Source organism: Urocitellus parryii, chromosome 3 (assembly GCF_045843805.1).
Source record: "Urocitellus parryii isolate mUroPar1 chromosome 3, mUroPar1.hap1, whole genome shotgun sequence".
Classification (NCBI taxonomy): Eukaryota; Metazoa; Chordata; class Mammalia; order Rodentia; family Sciuridae; genus Urocitellus; species Urocitellus parryii.
In genome coordinates this window covers 93,612,213-93,628,583 of record NC_135533.1, presented here as the reverse complement: position 1 = coordinate 93,628,583, position 16,371 = coordinate 93,612,213, and the positions used below count along the sequence as shown (strand labels likewise).

Genomic DNA, 16,371 nt, shown 5'->3' with positions numbered 1-16,371 from the left:
GTTCTGATGGTTCTGAAATTCCGGGTGCTTCAGGTACTTGTTTAGGTCAGGAGTCAGCTCCTAACTGTAAAGTCAGAAGGCCTCTTCCCAGACCTAACTCCATTCCATGGCCCTGAAGCATTGGTCTATGTCCCACCCTGGGATACTCTGGGATATGCTTCCTGGGATACTCTGCATTCCTAGACTGCAGTGACACTAACATTATCCCTCACTGACCCCTTCAGCAAAGCATTCTCCAAAGCCACTGCCTTTCTCTCCTACCACCTCATTCTTTCTACCCAGTCTCTCACCTGAGGCAGAGAGAAGCCCACCCTCATCATCTTCCTCCACTGCTCAACTTCATCTTGTGGATGGTCCACAAACCCCTCAAATCCCCTAGGTCCAAAATTAGGCTCCCCATTCCCATTGCTCTCTTCCCTTGCTATTTTTCCTGTGCTCTCTAACTCTAGGAGCTACATGGACTTGAAATCTTGGAGTGGTCTCTGATGTCTTTACCTCTTCTTCCCAGCAGGTCCCCAAGTCACCCCACTCCATCATTATATGAGATAGGATCATTTGCCTTTCAGTGATGCATCCCTTCTTCCTGATGCCTCCCCCTCTTGTATTGAATACATGTTTGTCTTTAGTTGTTCTCCCTGAATCTGGATTTGACCTATCCATAAGTACTCTTAAGACCTATCCATAAGTACTCTTTTGGTGATATTGATTGCCATACAAACGCCAATTGTTTCCAGAAACATCCGTCTATAACACAGTTTTTTTTTTTTTTTTTGCTGTTGTTGTTGGTTGGTTTGTTGGGTGGACTACCAGGGATTGAACTCAGGGGCATTCAACCGCTGAGCTGCATCCCCACCCAGGTTTTTGTTGTTGTTGTTATTGTTGTTGTTGTTTTGTATTTTATTTAGAAATAGGGCCTCACTGAATTGCTTAGCACTTTGCTCTTACTGGGGCTGGCTTTGAACTCACAATCCTCCTGCCTCAGCTCCCCAGCTGCTGGGATTACAGGTGTGCACCACCAAGCCCAGCTATAACACAGTTCTTGTCTTCACACATTCACACTAAAAAAGCCTTCTATTTCCTCTTCTTACAGCATGATAACAAAGCTCCACGTTCTGCCCCAAACCATTTCCCAAATAACAGACATAGTATTCCCAGCAATGCAGCCCCTGCTAACCTCTAAGTAATCATTCCCTGAGCATGCCTTGTACCTCCAAATGGCTGTCCTCCTGTGTTCCCTTATCAAGGAAGACCTTCATGCTTTCTGTTGAAAACCTGCCTTTCCGAGCTGTGTAATGTTTTGAACAACTAATAATAATAAAAAAAGAAAATACTTAAAAAAATAAAAAAATAAATCCCACTGGGGGGGGGAATAAAATCAAATTACAATGTTACAATGTTAAAAAAAAAAAAGAAAGAAAACCTGCCTTTCCTTCAAGACCTAGCTCATGGACCCTGCAGAGCCCTCCCATGGAACAAAGTGATTGCTCCCTCTTTAGAGCACTTTCTTTTCCCTCCTGTAGCACTGAGTGTTGAGCCATATGTTGACCTTAGAAACTTCCTTCAGCCAATTAGCTTTGCTTGAGATGGGTCCCTGGTCACTCCCTGTCCTACCACCTGGCTGCCTTGAGGCAATACTGCAGAATCCTGGAAGAAACCAATTCTTCTCTCCTTAGGGTCTCTACTACCTCTCCCTTTGGACTCTACTCTTGAACACTGGGACTAATTTTTAACAAAAACAAAACAGTAGAGACAGTCAACACACATTGCCCACATTGAATTTTTACCCTGCCATTGATGAAAAACAGTAGCTAATAATATTCATTTTTTTTCTAAAAACAGCTGATAAAATGTTATAAAAGGAAAAAGTTTATTCTAGAGCAAACTTTGCTACCTTGGAACAAATTAAGTTTGTAAGTGAAAGGCATTGTGGGCTGTTATGACAGAATGATTCTTCATAGTGGCAATTTTTTTTATGACCAGAAAAAAAAAATTAAGATATTTCTAAGAGAAAAGAAAAAGGCTGTTTTCCCTCTTGCCTTAAAAAGACCTTTGGGTTTTGTTTTGGTGATATTGATTGCCATACAGAAGCCAATTGATTTTTCAAGCTGGTGTTTGCCCCCTGCACAGAGACCAAATGCACATCCCAGACCACACTGTGGCAGAGGCTATGAAGATTTGCTGCCAGTTGGGTAAGGCATTGATCACTCACCTCTGCATGGGCAGAAGACCCATAGCTCTTTCTGCAAAGAGGAAGGGAAGAATTGGCATCAGACATTGATGGCCAGTGCCCTTTGTCTCACTTACTGGTAAAGAACTCAACATTTCAAGTTGAATTTTTAAAAAATTGGGACAACATTCTTGTTGAGAAATCCACCAAGAGTGGGTGATCTCAGCTATAAAGCCCATCAGTACAATCCAGCTGTATAGAATTGTAGATATTCGGGGGTGGGGGGAACAAAGGTATGCATACAGATGTTCATTTCATTGTTACTTGCAAAAGTGAAAAAGAGAAAACATACATTTCTATAAAAATAAATTGATAAATTAAAATATGGTTACAGTATTTATATGTTAGAATTTTTCATTCAGAAAATTGGTGCATAGTCTCTAAACATCAAAAAACACATCGTATATTATATTTAATGTTATGAGACCCATGATACAAGATTATCTCTGCTAAGAAAAAAACACAAAAAATTTTGAATGATTTTAACAATGGTTTCTTCTGCATAGTATGATTGTTGGAAGTTTTTTTCTTTATAATTTCAAATATAAATAAAATTGTATTTTTAAAACACACTTTGAACCACGTGGGTTCAAAAACATCACTGAGTTCCAAGTGTGGTCTAATCAGTGGTGCTGATCTGAGGGGAATTCCTTAGTCTTCATACTCCACATTATAAATTCAGGCTGTGTGTTGAGTGTTCCTTAAAATACAGCATGGGTTCAGTCAGCCAGGGGCCAGCAACTTATCCTAAAGTTGATTGGTACTGAGATCAGAAGCCCTCTGAGGATTGATTTGAAGAATACTCATTAACTGGAAGGAGCTTCTGAGTAGATATGGCATCCTTGGAAAAATAAGCTAGACTGATGACAGAGGTGAGCCCAGCACCTGCGCTGCTTGTGAAGTGGGTTTCTGAAGTGGAGGATGTGCAGGAGTGCTTTCCAGAGAAGTCTCCTCCCTCTCAGGCTGGGATTGCATGAGTGGGAGGAGGAAGGAATGGGAGAAAACAGAGAATGAGTCACTGAGATGTTTTCAGATATCTTCATCTCCTGACTTCATACACGATGTTGGGTAGAACAACAGAGAGGTACACAGAAGGCATTCATGGACGTGCCTAAGTGTGAAGGTTTGCAATTGGATTTTTACTTCTCTACTGAGGTATCAAAACATCTAGAAATGGTACTCCTGTTGTTGTGTTGCTGGGTTCCCAATACTATGGGTAGCTCTAGAAAGAGATAAGTTTGCAATAAGATGACATATGCAATAGCAATAGCCCATCCATTGGAAATTATCCAAAGGGAGGAGTTACTTCTTAGAGGAAAGACTTTATTAGGAGAGCTTTAATGTATGAATAGGAGTTCGCTAGATGAGTGGGACAGAGTCTGCTGGGAAAGACACAAAATACATGAAGATTAAACTTAATAAAGTAAAACTTTATTACTTTCCAGATATTAAGTCAATATTCTTAGATTCCAAAGACATGAAAGAAACATGAGGCAATATGCAAAAGCACATTATAGACACTTCCTAAATATCAGTTGAATAGCTAGAAGTCCATTTCTTACTTCCAAACTGGGCTTTTTTTGGTACAAGTTATTTTTTCAGTGTATGTTCAGAATAGCTGAGGTGTCGAATGAATACACAATCAACTCCCCAAACACGAGCAAGAGCACTTATTCATGGTTCAATTGATGTGCTTATTTGAAATATTTGCTTCACCATTCTCGTTTGTCACTGTGCTGATAGAATTGTAGGCAGCACATTTTGTAAATTATGTCTCATATTTGCCTTGGGATGACTTGGTGAGGGCACAGGAGCCCTTTTGCATTGCATATTAGTAGATTAGTTATTGCCCTTGTTTTTATTTATGTTTTCAAATTAAGTCCTTTCTGAAATTAGTGACTTAAAGATGAAGGCAAGTACTAACTGAGCAACAGAATAAGATTGTATTTTTATCCAAATCTAATTTCCGTACAACTTAGGTTATAGAGCTTGTTCTCCATCAGAGTTTGGTCTATCTATCAATTTTCTTTGCCTAAGGGTCATGGCTCTCCATTTCCTTTCTTGGGAGTAGGTAGAGAAGAGTGTGAATCAACATGACTTTTAAGAGCTGTTGATACAGAAGAATGAGGTAGAAGAACAAGAGGTCTCTCACTATAGAACAACCGAGAGGTACAGAGAAGGCACTGGTGGTTCACCATGACCAGGCACACACTTGGGCTGGTTTTCCTAGAGAGGCAAGGGTTTGTTTATGGTGTTCGTTGAAACTCTGGGGACATAGTGATGTGACTGGCTTCTGATAAAGCTTATATCTTTATAGAGAGACAAAGTAAAAATAACTGGGTTGAAAGAAGTATCACTTTAGAATTCCATAGGTGACCCCCTTAACTCTGTGCTTCCCCCATTGGGTGGTTCCATACTTGGCCCTGTACAGACTTTTTGGATCTCCTTCAAGTCCCCTCTGTTTTGCCTGCCTCTTTCAACATCTCAGAACATGACATCCCTGGCATGGACTCTTTAAATTTCTGATTATCTCCTCTTTCTCCTTGGTGGCCTCAGTGCTCAGAGTCCACGTGTCTTCTTGATCTTCTTGGTTTCTTTCTTGCTCGGTACTCTTCACGCTTTCCCTTATCCCTGGCTTGACTCATTCTGTTGCAGTGTAATTCCTGTTGGGATAAAGGACCAAGATGTACAGGTTATCAATGGGCCTTTCATCTGCCAAAGTACCTGTGAATCTGAGTAGAAAAAGCAAAGAAAGCAAATACCATCTAATATTTAACTATTTGATTTTTTCTGATTGTTATACATGACAGAATGCATTTTGATGCATCATACGTAAATGGAATATAATTTCTCATTCTTCTGGTTGTACATGATGTAGAGTTATACAGGTTGTGTAATTAAGCATGTACATAGGATAATAAAGTCTGATTCATTCCACTATCCTTCCTACCTCCCTACCCCCTCTCCTCCCTTAACTCCCCTCTGTCTAATCCAAAGTACCTCTATTCTTCCCCTTACCCCCTTGCTGTGAAATAGCATCTGCATATCAGAGAAAACCTTTGGCCTTTGGTTCTTTGGGTGAGCCATAGATTTAATCTCTATTTAATTTTGATAAAATCAGTATTTGGTTTGAGAATACCAGAAACTTTTTTCCAGAAAGGTGGAATTACTTCCATGTGAAATTGAGGTGTTCCTGAATTGGGAGTAGACTTACACATTAGGTCTGAAAACCAAGATGAAAATGATGACAGCCCAGAAACTTTGCATCATCAAAAGAGTATCCTACTTTTGGCCCGTAGCTTTTTGCTACCATATTGTCCATGGAAATGCTTGGCAAGACTGAGCTGAGAATTTTGGCATTTTCATTTTTCCTTTTGGCACATTTTTTTTTTTTAATCAGCCTGCGATTCTCTATTTCATTTCCCTGGTATATTTGGAAAATCAAATTGGCAAGATGGTAATCTTCCGGAATTTCTCCAGCTATCCCTCCACGGGCACTCAGAATTATTAGAGGTGCATCATACCAGGCCTTGTTTTTTTGGCCCCCATGTACTTATTAGATCAGCTCATTCCATTTGGCCAATTCGATCATGCCCCAAAGATTTCAGACTGTGACTCTCCAACTCTATAAATGCAAATCACAGCTACCTGTGAGAGGTTGGTTCTCAGAAAGAAGGAAGAAGAAATGTATGGCCTAGAGATCTGCTTATAAGTGGGTTTTCATTTTGTAGATCTGGTTTTATTTCATGGTGTTTGTAGGATTTACTCATATTTTAGGCATTTTTGTGAGCTATATAAATATAGCAAAGTCTAGGAAAATAAATGTCCTCATATTAATGCCTCATAGTTCATAACTCAGCTTTATGTGTTCTGAGAGTGATCCTGCTCCAGTTACTTGTCTGGGGAGGTCTGATGCTACAGTATAATCTGCTGCTTCTGGTGCTTGATGGACTCCTGTGTTTTAGTCCTAAGAGTTCTTCGCCTACTCAGGGTGACCATAGACATGTTTATATGTTTTGGGCCTTAATATCTCCATGTGGAAATGGGGGTTTTTGTGGAATTGACCAGGGGTAAGCACTGTGATGCCTCTGTAATCCCATGGATACCCAGGCCTGTCACATACAGCCTAGCATCTTGTAACATCAAGGGACAGTGTAGTAGGCTTCGTATGTTCTGTTAGGATCACCTCTCCATGAAAGTAAGAAAAAGGTAGCTGTCTATGGGAATCGCTCTTTGAGACATTATTGATTATCTCCCCCTTGGTGATCAAAAATATGTAAAAGTCATCCTGACCATATTTAGTTGAGGTTTTACATGTTGGGGTTTTTTCAATGCACCATGTAAAACAGTCAGAGATAACTGTATACTAGTGAGTCCAAATGACGAGAGAAAAGCAGGAACTTTATTTCTGGCCAATTATGTCAGAGTCTTCATTCCAATCTTATACCTTATATGGTCTGGTCCAGTTTGCACTGAGCCTGGTTCTGTTATAGAAGCAAAGTCAGAGAAAGATTCATGGACATTCAAGAGGTGCTTTAAGAAAAGACACAGGTGTAGTTAGAGGTGAGCCTCTAACCTGCTGCAATACACACCCTACTCATTTGGACTTTGCTGGAAGCTCAATTTGACCCTCATGACCTCATGGTAAGAATGAGTAGCAGGGGCATGTAGCCATGTTATGAACTCTGGGGATCATTACCATCACATCCATTTCCTGTGATTAAGATGCATCCTGATGAAATGGATACTCAGACTATGGAAGCAACCTTTTTGGAACCATGAGTTGGAAAATGAAGAGCTGGCTGTTAGTGTCACTTCTCTGGGATGAAGTAAGTGGAGGCTTCCTGCCTTCTTTTAAATGCTTAATATAAAAGGTGCTCATTTTAGCCCAGTGGGTGGACTAAGGAAAATTTGAACAGCAAGTTTAGAAATCATTCTGTAGTAGTCACTATATTGTGTGACCCCCCCGCCCAAAATACACAGCATATCACCTAACAGAACACTTTGTTTTGTGAATTAGTTTAAAAGTATTATAAAGGTACATGAACTGTACCAGATTTAGTAATAATTCATTTAATAAATCATATTTATGGAAAGGAATAAAATTTCATTTGATTGAATCTGCCCCAAAGGAAACACAGAACAAATGGTACTGGAAATGTTTGTCTACCCAGAGCAGAACAAAAATACAGGTTTTAATATATGGTCAAAGTGGAAAGAAATTTCTTCTGACTCTTATTCAGATACCCAGAGGTAATTTTTACCCCCTGAATTTTCCAGGTATCTGAATCTGTGATTCCACCCTCTACCTGTGGATAGTAAATAATAAATCTAGACATGTTCAGAAGCTTGATGCTATGCTACAGTCTGAGCCATAGGAGTGTTCAGATATATGTTGAATTTCTTTTGCCAGTTCTTGGGACCTTGGCAGGTAGTAGTTAAAATATCAAACCAATAGGTCTCCCTATTTTTGTGGTTCAGTAGCAGCTTTGTGTATCCTTTTCATTGCACAGTCCAGAAAGGGAAGAGTAATCAATAAGGCCAGGTTAACTAAATAGAGCACCCAGTCTGTGATCTCAGTAACAAAACTATTGGACAAGATTCCATGGAAAAATTATTTGCATATGTCTTCAGAGATGCTGTAGCTATTTTGTATGAACTGACCCCTTGGAAATATCAATGAAATTGGTTGTTTTTCAAAACTGAACCCATGATTAGCTAAGTGAGCCCAAATGATTATTTACTAGCTTTTGAATGGACTAGGGGTTATGGATTAACCTAAAGGTTAAAAACGTTATTCATCTATCTTGCAGTTTTGTCTGAAAATGAGTTTTCCAGGAAAAAGTTACATAAAACAAATTTATGACATTTCACAGTGTCCACAATAATACATGATCACTCAGCGTTACTATTGGAGAGTCTTAAAGCATCTGTAATTCCTTAGTGAATGTGGGTTTGAGGAACTTATGTTTCTTCATGAACATGCTCAGTAAGGCTGCTTCTGAGCCCCATAGCTATCCAGGGTATCTGTATTGTGAGATACAATGGGAATTTGCAGTCATTCAAAAGAAAGTAACCTCGTTCTGATAAGGATGGGCCTTTTGTGATGGCTCGAAGAATTGAGAGTCTGCATACCCCCCAAAATGCCCTTTTCCCTTTATGTGTTACTATCCCAGTTTTACAGATCTTAGGGATCATAATGTATATACATTAATTAATGTATATACATTAATTCAGGGTTAGTTTTCCCCTCCTTTATGTAAACAAAGCAATTATTCTCAATCTGAATTAGATGTAAGATCCTCCAAAGTGTTTGAAAATGTTTCTAGTGTAGCCTGATCTTCAGGTTTAGTAGGAATGCAATAGGGTTCCAACAATCTATATTTTTAGGAAAATTCCAAATGATTTTTATCTAGTAGTCCCTATGGATCACACTTAGAGAAGCTGGAGCTAGAATCCCTTTGTTCATATCCCAGCTCTGCCACTTGGTCGTGTTATCAGACCTCCTTATACCTCAGTTCCTTCACCTGTATAATAGGGATAATGATGGTCTTTCACAGGGTTGTAGGAAGGATTTAATTTGCTAATCCAGATAAAGTCCTTAGAATGCTACCTGTGCTATTCACAACTCAATGTTCACTAGATCAAGCCAACAACTTATGAATGTCTTACAACAGATGGTTTTCATCAGATTGCTATTCTACTAATCAACTGGATCAACTGGAGAAGATATGTGTTGGTATGGCAGGGGCAAAGAATTCATCTATGGAAACCTGCTTGTAGGATAAAATCCAAACTCTTAACCTGGCCTCTAGGATCCTGGTCTCACACCATCCTCCCAATCATTCTGCAGTCACCAGCCATTACTTGGCTTCTTTCATGTTTTCAGAGGTGCCATTACTACCTCCTAGCACAAGCTTTCGCATGTGTTATCCCTTATGTCTGAGATATTCTTCTCTCACTTTCAGCTCGTTAACTTTCATTTCCTTTAGATTTTAGCTGAAATATCACTTCCTCAAAGATGCTTTTCTTGATGTCATTGACTCCATTAGGTCTGATAATTAGTGTTCATAGCACTTAAAGTTCATAGGTCTTCTTTATACCCCATATACAGCTATGCTTTGATATTTTTGCATCCTACACAAGAGCCCATGGCTGTAAGGCAGGAACCATGTCCATTTGTCCTGTCACTAGTCACAACTGCCTGACAAACAGACACTCACTGAATATTTGTTGAAAATAATGTTCGATTTTGATTAAGGGAAGATCTGATTGAAATGATATTGGAAAACAAACAGAAAGGATCTGGATGGTTTCAAGAGGGTGAGAGGGCAAAAGGTGGGTGGGCATCTCTATGGTAGAGGAGACTGAGCAGGTTTAGAGATGGTATGGAAAGGTGTAGAGGAAACCTGAGCTATCCAAAGCCTTGGAGATAGCTGAAAAAGAGTTGAGAAAAATTGCCAGTGTTGGATTTTGTGCCTGGGAGACAGAATTTAGGTTAGACTTCCTAAGTTCATGGGGGCATAAAGAAATAAAATGGAATGTCAGGATTCTTATTCAAGATTCTTAAAAAAGCAAATCTATTGTTGGGACAAAGAAGCAGAGCTGTGTACTAGAAAATAGATAGATATGGGACTTTTGTACCAAGAGTTGCTTCAGGAATAAAGGAGGCTCAGGGCTACTACCACTACTTGTGGGACAGAGGATGTGATAATCCACCTTGGCTACAAGACATTCATTGCATACCTTCCCAGAGACATGCAATGAGCCAGAGACATGCAATGAGCCATTTCAGTCCCAATCTCTTCAAAAGCCTGGTCTGTGTCACTAACATGTGAGGGTCCCTGACTTGCAAGACTTTTATGTAAGAGAAGGTTCCTTGAAGTTAGGATGATGTTTAGATTAATGATGGGGGATGGAGTTTCCTTCTCCCTAACTTCAACACAAATCATAGCTTCTTTCACACTTATCATTTACCAGAGATTGACACATCTGTGTAGAACTGAGGGCTTCAGCAGATGCATCTCAGAGATTGCCACCATGGGATCACCTTCCTGTGTTTGACCAGGCCATTCAGGCAGCCCTTTATTGCTCAGTGGCGGCCCCTGCTGCTATGCAGAAAGATGGCAGCACATGCAGAGTCAATGACATTAATTCTGATCATGCAATCAGGAAAATTTGGAGCAAGCAAGGAGGGAGCCGGGGGGCGGGGGGGAATGGGTTGAGGAAATCCAGGGAGATTCCCAGGATTGGGAGCTCCCTGGAGAAGTGCTAGTCAGAAATGAGTTGAGCCTTACAAAGTCTTCCATAAGCCTCCTGGTTTAATCACTTATTCCAAAGGTTTGCTAGGAAGAACCACCACAGTGCCCTCTGAGAATATCATGACAAATTTATTTGGGGGCCTCCTAGGCTGTTAAAAAATACTTTAAAACACACTCCCACTAATTCTTTAGGTTGGAAGTTACCATAAATTTAATTAGGGGTGTAGGTTGTTTGTGTTTGTTTACATCCTGAATAGGAATCCCCTGGGATCCCTGCTGGGATGCACTCTTGCCTGCATGCATTCCTGGTTATGTGAGCATCTCTGGTGTGCACACCTAATGTATACAAAGCAAGGTGCTTACATTGACATTTCTGGACAAAAAAACTGTATGGGAAGAGAAGGTGGAAGTGAGCAAACTCACAATCAAATAAAAGTAGAGAGGGGGGAAGAGATGAGATTGCAGTTGATTATGGGTCTGGCAGCAGATGTTCTACTCGAATCCAACTCGCTGCAGCCAGTCTGTTTCCATGGCAACAGAATCAGTAATTATTGAGCCCAGGCACTCCCCCCACCCTTTCTCCCAACAAGGTGGAGGCTGATGAATATGAACTATCCCCAGCCCATCACTAGCTCTTTCTCTTCTTTTCTCTTTTTCTTTAAATTCTTTATAAGAAAAAGATGGGGTATTGTGTAGCACCGAGAAGGGGAGCTATTTGCTTGACAAAGAGCATAGGATACTGAAACAGAAGTGAAGTTATTATTTTTCCCTGTGATACTATAAGAGAAAAGCTCTTCCCAGAAAAAGCCGATGATCTCTGAAGATGCTAAATAAATGAGCAGGAGTTTCCCTGAAATGGAGGCTCCCTTTGATTGGCTGATCTTTCCACGACTCCTGCCAATCGGAGCACCCCTGGGCTCCAGCTCCATAAACATAAGCAAAGCTACATGCTTATTCTTCTGGACTTGGAGTGTATACCATTCAAAGGTGTGCGGCGGGTCTCAGTTCACATGGCTCAACTGGAAACCTGTTTCATGAACAAGCTTACTCGGGAACCATCTGGTGTTCTAGCACATTGTTCTTCTGGGGGACGACTCTAAGTCATTTTGTGGTGGCAGCAGCTTGGAAGCAGTGTTTGTAGTTGGAGAAGATGGACTTACGGGAGCTGGGTGAGTAAAGCTCAGTCTTACACATCTGTCCACTGGTATTAGCAGCCTGAGTGAGACTGTAGCTTTGTCTTATTGTCTGCCACAGAAACTGAATTGGAGCAAGCACATGGATGAACAGGCATTCAAGGGTTCCCATCATGTGGGAGACTCTGTATTCAAAAGGCTGCATGCTTTGCTTGGTTTGATCCGATTTGTGGTTGACTGTATATTATATTTGGACATTGGTGGTCTAGTTAGGATTAGTGTGAGGAGTTCAGTTCTGCCTTATCTCCCTGGGTATTGATTTATTTAAAAAGAAAATGTTTTTCAAACTAAATTAATTAGAGTCACCCCTGTGCATTGCTGGGAAGAGAAAGGTACAGGCATGGAGCCCAGAGCTGCTTGATTGTGTTGCCGGTGTTTGCATTGTGGAGAGAGATGTTATTACAATGGTCTGTCAAACACTTCTTCAGACCCCTGGCCACGGAACGAAGCATCTCCTCTCTCTGTGATGCTATTCTCTGCTTGGTAAATGTGCATCCGAGCTCGGTTGTGTCCCTTCATTCTTTCATGAAACTCGTCTCCAAATTGAAATATTTTTTAACTAATTTCAAAGATGAGTTGACGTGCTTCAGAAAGATTTGAGCAGTCAAAAAGCATGCTTTGAAATGACTCTGCTTTGCATCCTTTCAAACCTCTGCAAACCAGAGAGGGTTTGCAAACTTATATTCAAGGATTGGCTCTTTGCCAGAGAAAGGATGCTCTGAGCTATTGCTGTGCTCCCTGGGGTTTAATTTTCTGACATTGGTGATGAAATTTTCAATTTCGTTGGGTAGAAACAGGAAGAACAGGAAAGCAATGTTATAAACAGGCGATGGAGGGGCAGCTTGGGGAAGGGGAAACTCTTTGCCTTTAGGGATCTTTCTAGCTGCAAACTTAAAAATATACATGGCAAGGCAGAACCCAAAGCATAGTGCAGGATTCCAGAGAAAGCTATAATCTTTCCAGACACGAGAGGAAAGGTATATTGCCTTTGCCTTGGGGTGCAGAGCATGGGAGCCAAACTTGGGTTTCTGTCTCTGCTAAAGATCTGTTCTGTGTCTGCTTGCTGATATTGAGGCTTTATCGGTGCTGCTTTTTATAAAAATGTGATTTGCCTATCCTATGTGCAAAAAGTGTCATAGCACACTTTTGTGTGTTCTACAGTCCACTTGGGTTCAAATAATGGAGAGAGGAAAAGAGGATAGAACATTATCATCAGGTTTATAAAGAAATGCAAGTCAAATAATTATAGATAGGAATTCTTACTGATTTGTCCTTTTCTAAAAATGTCCTTTTGGTAGAGTGTTCTGGGTCTTCTTATTGCTCTAGAATGGAATTTTCAGTGTCCCAAATGGGGATCTGTGATGAACTCCTGAAAAAACAAAAGAGCTAGGAATGTTTCACCTGTCCGAGACTCAAGGCAGGCAAGGGCAATGGGTGTCTGGGAGAGAGCCCTTCCACTCTGTGACCATTCACGAAGCAGGGCTTATGCTGCAGGAGGAGAAGGCGAGTTTCCCGACAGGGTAGTGGTGCACTAGGGGATACCTGTCATCTGATCAGTTCAGTGACCTGTTTGTTAGCTGATGACCTTTCTGGAGATGTGGGTTGACCTCTGGCCCCAAGAGGCTCCTGGTGTTTGCATACACTGAGAATTGCACCTGATCTGAGGTCTCTGCTGCAGGTTAACTCTCCCCTGCAGCTTCTCGTTCTGCCATTCATCCCCAGGCATGCATGATTTTGAGGAAGTCTGGTTTCCAGTGGATGTGTTTTAAGTGACCGTCATCTCATGAGAGTGACTCTCCATCCTCTCTTGGCCTCTTCTCTCACCCAGTATGGTCGCTTCACACTGAAGTGCTGGCACCTGTTGGCAAGAATGAGAGAAGAAACCAGCCTTTTATGGAAGCAGTAAAAATGTTTCTTAAAAAAAAAAAATCTAAAACTGGATTTCATAGTCTATTTTTGGATGGTGGAACTCTTTAAGAATGTGAAAGCTACAAACCTCTTCCCTGCCCACAAGAAAGTGTATTTTGCAGAATTCTCTTAATACTTTGATGACAAGCTATTTCAGAGTAAAGTAGGATCCCTGTCCTGAGGGAATATTCAAGAATTATTATATCCTGGAGTTCATCATCAACTTTTTTTTTTTTCAAATGGGTCCACTAAATGATGCTATAGCCCCACCTCAGTCAACTGCAGGACTTGACAATGACATTGATACCCGAATGAGGTCGTGGGTATTCTCAGTAACTACTCATATTAAGAAGTCTTGAGTCTGGGGGTGTAGCTTAGCAGTAGAACTTGCTTCGCATGTGTGAGGCCCTGGGTTTGATCCTCAGCACTGGGAGGAAAAAATGTCTTGGAAATTTTTCTAAAACGTGATTTTCTGACTGCTGAGCTTGGAGGGTTGATGAAACTAGAATTACTGGGTCTTGAACTGAAAGTGCTCTTTCGTGTGCCAGAATGAGAACTGCATCCTTTTAAATATTCTGTTCATTCCCCAAAGAAAAGGCTTCTTCCCACTGCCTTCTCCTGGCATTTGTAGGATGTGGGACATATTGAAAAGACAAATGTAAAGATAAAGGAAGATGAATTCCCTTAGATTTTCAAGTGCACTTCAGGGTTACCCCATATACTTCAAAAGAAATATAAATTTGTTGAATCCATGATTTGAAATTAAGTTTCAAGAGTTTGAATGATAAGATTCCCCAGTTTTTCTAGCAATTGGAATAAAATCAATTACAATGTTGATAACTGATCTGCCTTGATTTTTTTCTATGTGTCAGGCACAGTGCAACACATTTCATATGTAGAGGTAATAACACTTTGATTTTCACGGTGGCCCTAACGGGACACTTTGGTATTTCACAGATGAGGAAATTGAGTCACCAAATAATTAACGAACTTGCCCACGTTAATATAGCTAGGAATGGCAAGAACCTGGGGTTTCATTCATGTGGATTTATTTAGTGCATGTTTGTAGATGGGAGGAGAGTGAGCAGATAGGGAAGAGTTCTCATCAGCTTACCAGTCTGTGTAGTGAAGTCAGGCCACATTTAGTTAAATTCAGTGATTGTCACAACAAAACAAAAAGGCATTCTGGAGTGGATGGTTGAATTATGAATAATTACATTAAGGAAAACAGGTTTGAGCTAAGCAAAAATTATCACCAACATTCTTAGTCCCATTGGTTACATGACAGATGACTTCATTCCATGATGTTTAATTGACTGGTATGAATTGGATCTGTTTTCATAGGGAGATCAATCCTGCTGGGCCATCCGAGAGAGGTGACATGTACAGGTACCAGTGTTCCACGCCTACCCTCTGCTTCCGTTTTCTAGGTAGCCAGAGCAGTGGCTAAGGTTGTGAAGAACCAAGAACAACAGGGCAACCAAATTGGGGGTGTGCATGACCCATAGTGCTGCAGGAATCACCAGGGCTGCCATTTTTAAGTCTTTCTGAAGACCTTGTGAGCAGGAGTGAGGCTCAGATTAGAAATCAATTCCATGTAGTGACCAGGAACACACATTGATGGAGCAATCAAAGGCTCATAGAAGATTAATCTTGGAAATCACTGGGTGAAATGGTTTTCAAACCATACTCCTCAGAGTTCTAGAGAAAATGATGGCTGCTAGTGTAATGTGGAATTGAGTGGGCATGGGAATCTTTCAGCCCCATTCAAACCTAGCATCTCCACTCCTTTTTTTTTTATTTGTTCTTTCTAGATATACATGACCATAGAGTGTATTTTGACATATTCTATATACATGGAGCATAACTTATTTTAATTAGGATCCCATTCTTGTGGTTGTACATGATGAGTTGCACTGGTCATGTATTCATACGTGAACATAGGAAAAGTTGCGTCCCATTCATTCTACTGACTTTTCTATTCCCATTCCCCGTCCCTTCCCTTCATTCCCCTTTGTCTAATCCAATCCTACACCCCTTATTATGTGTTAGCATCCACATATCAGAGAGAACATTCATTCAGTCTTTGTTTTTTAGGATAATCTCCAGTTCTATCCATTTGCTGGCAAATGCCACAATTTCATTCTTTTTTATGGCGGAATAATATTCCATTATGTATATATACCACATTTCTTTATCTGTTCATCTATTGAAGGGCACCAAGGTTGATTTCCTAGCTAGGCTGTTGTGAATTGAACTAGTATCTTCACTTCTGTTTTATAAACTGACATTCACAGGGAAGATGTAATAATAAAAAATGAGAAGGAAGGGGTTACCTTGCTATGAGGAAAAAGAAAAACTATGGATCTCATCAACACTTCCCATTCAACAAAAAAATAAATGGAAGACTGGAGAACTTAAGCAAGATCACATTTCTAAATGGAAAAGGAATCTGTAGAAATCTTAGTAGCAGGTTTTTAAAACCTAGGTTATTTACTATGCATGCCTAATGTTAAGTACATTCTAGTATTACACTATGTATGTATATGTATAATAGACAATTTTAATAATTATACAAAAATACATTATAAGTATAATTATTGCATATATTCCAATGGAACTATAGCAGAAGTTACTTAAAATTTTCAGTAGTCACCTTAAAAAGTAAAAAGAAATGACTGTTTTAATAATATACTTAATTTAACCCATTATATCTTAGATGCTATCATTTTAGCAGATAGCTGCAGAATTATTAACAAAATATTTACATTGAATTTTTCAT

At 40.2% G+C, this 16,371-nt stretch overlaps 1 protein-coding gene across 1 annotated transcript in view; it reads left to right on the top strand.

The window, feature by feature from the left end:
- The window catches only part of Elmo1 (engulfment and cell motility 1), a 559,102-nt gene that overhangs the window by 414,611 nt on the left and 128,120 nt on the right, over window positions 1-16,371 (top strand). The gene's annotated exons all lie outside the window — the stretch shown is intronic.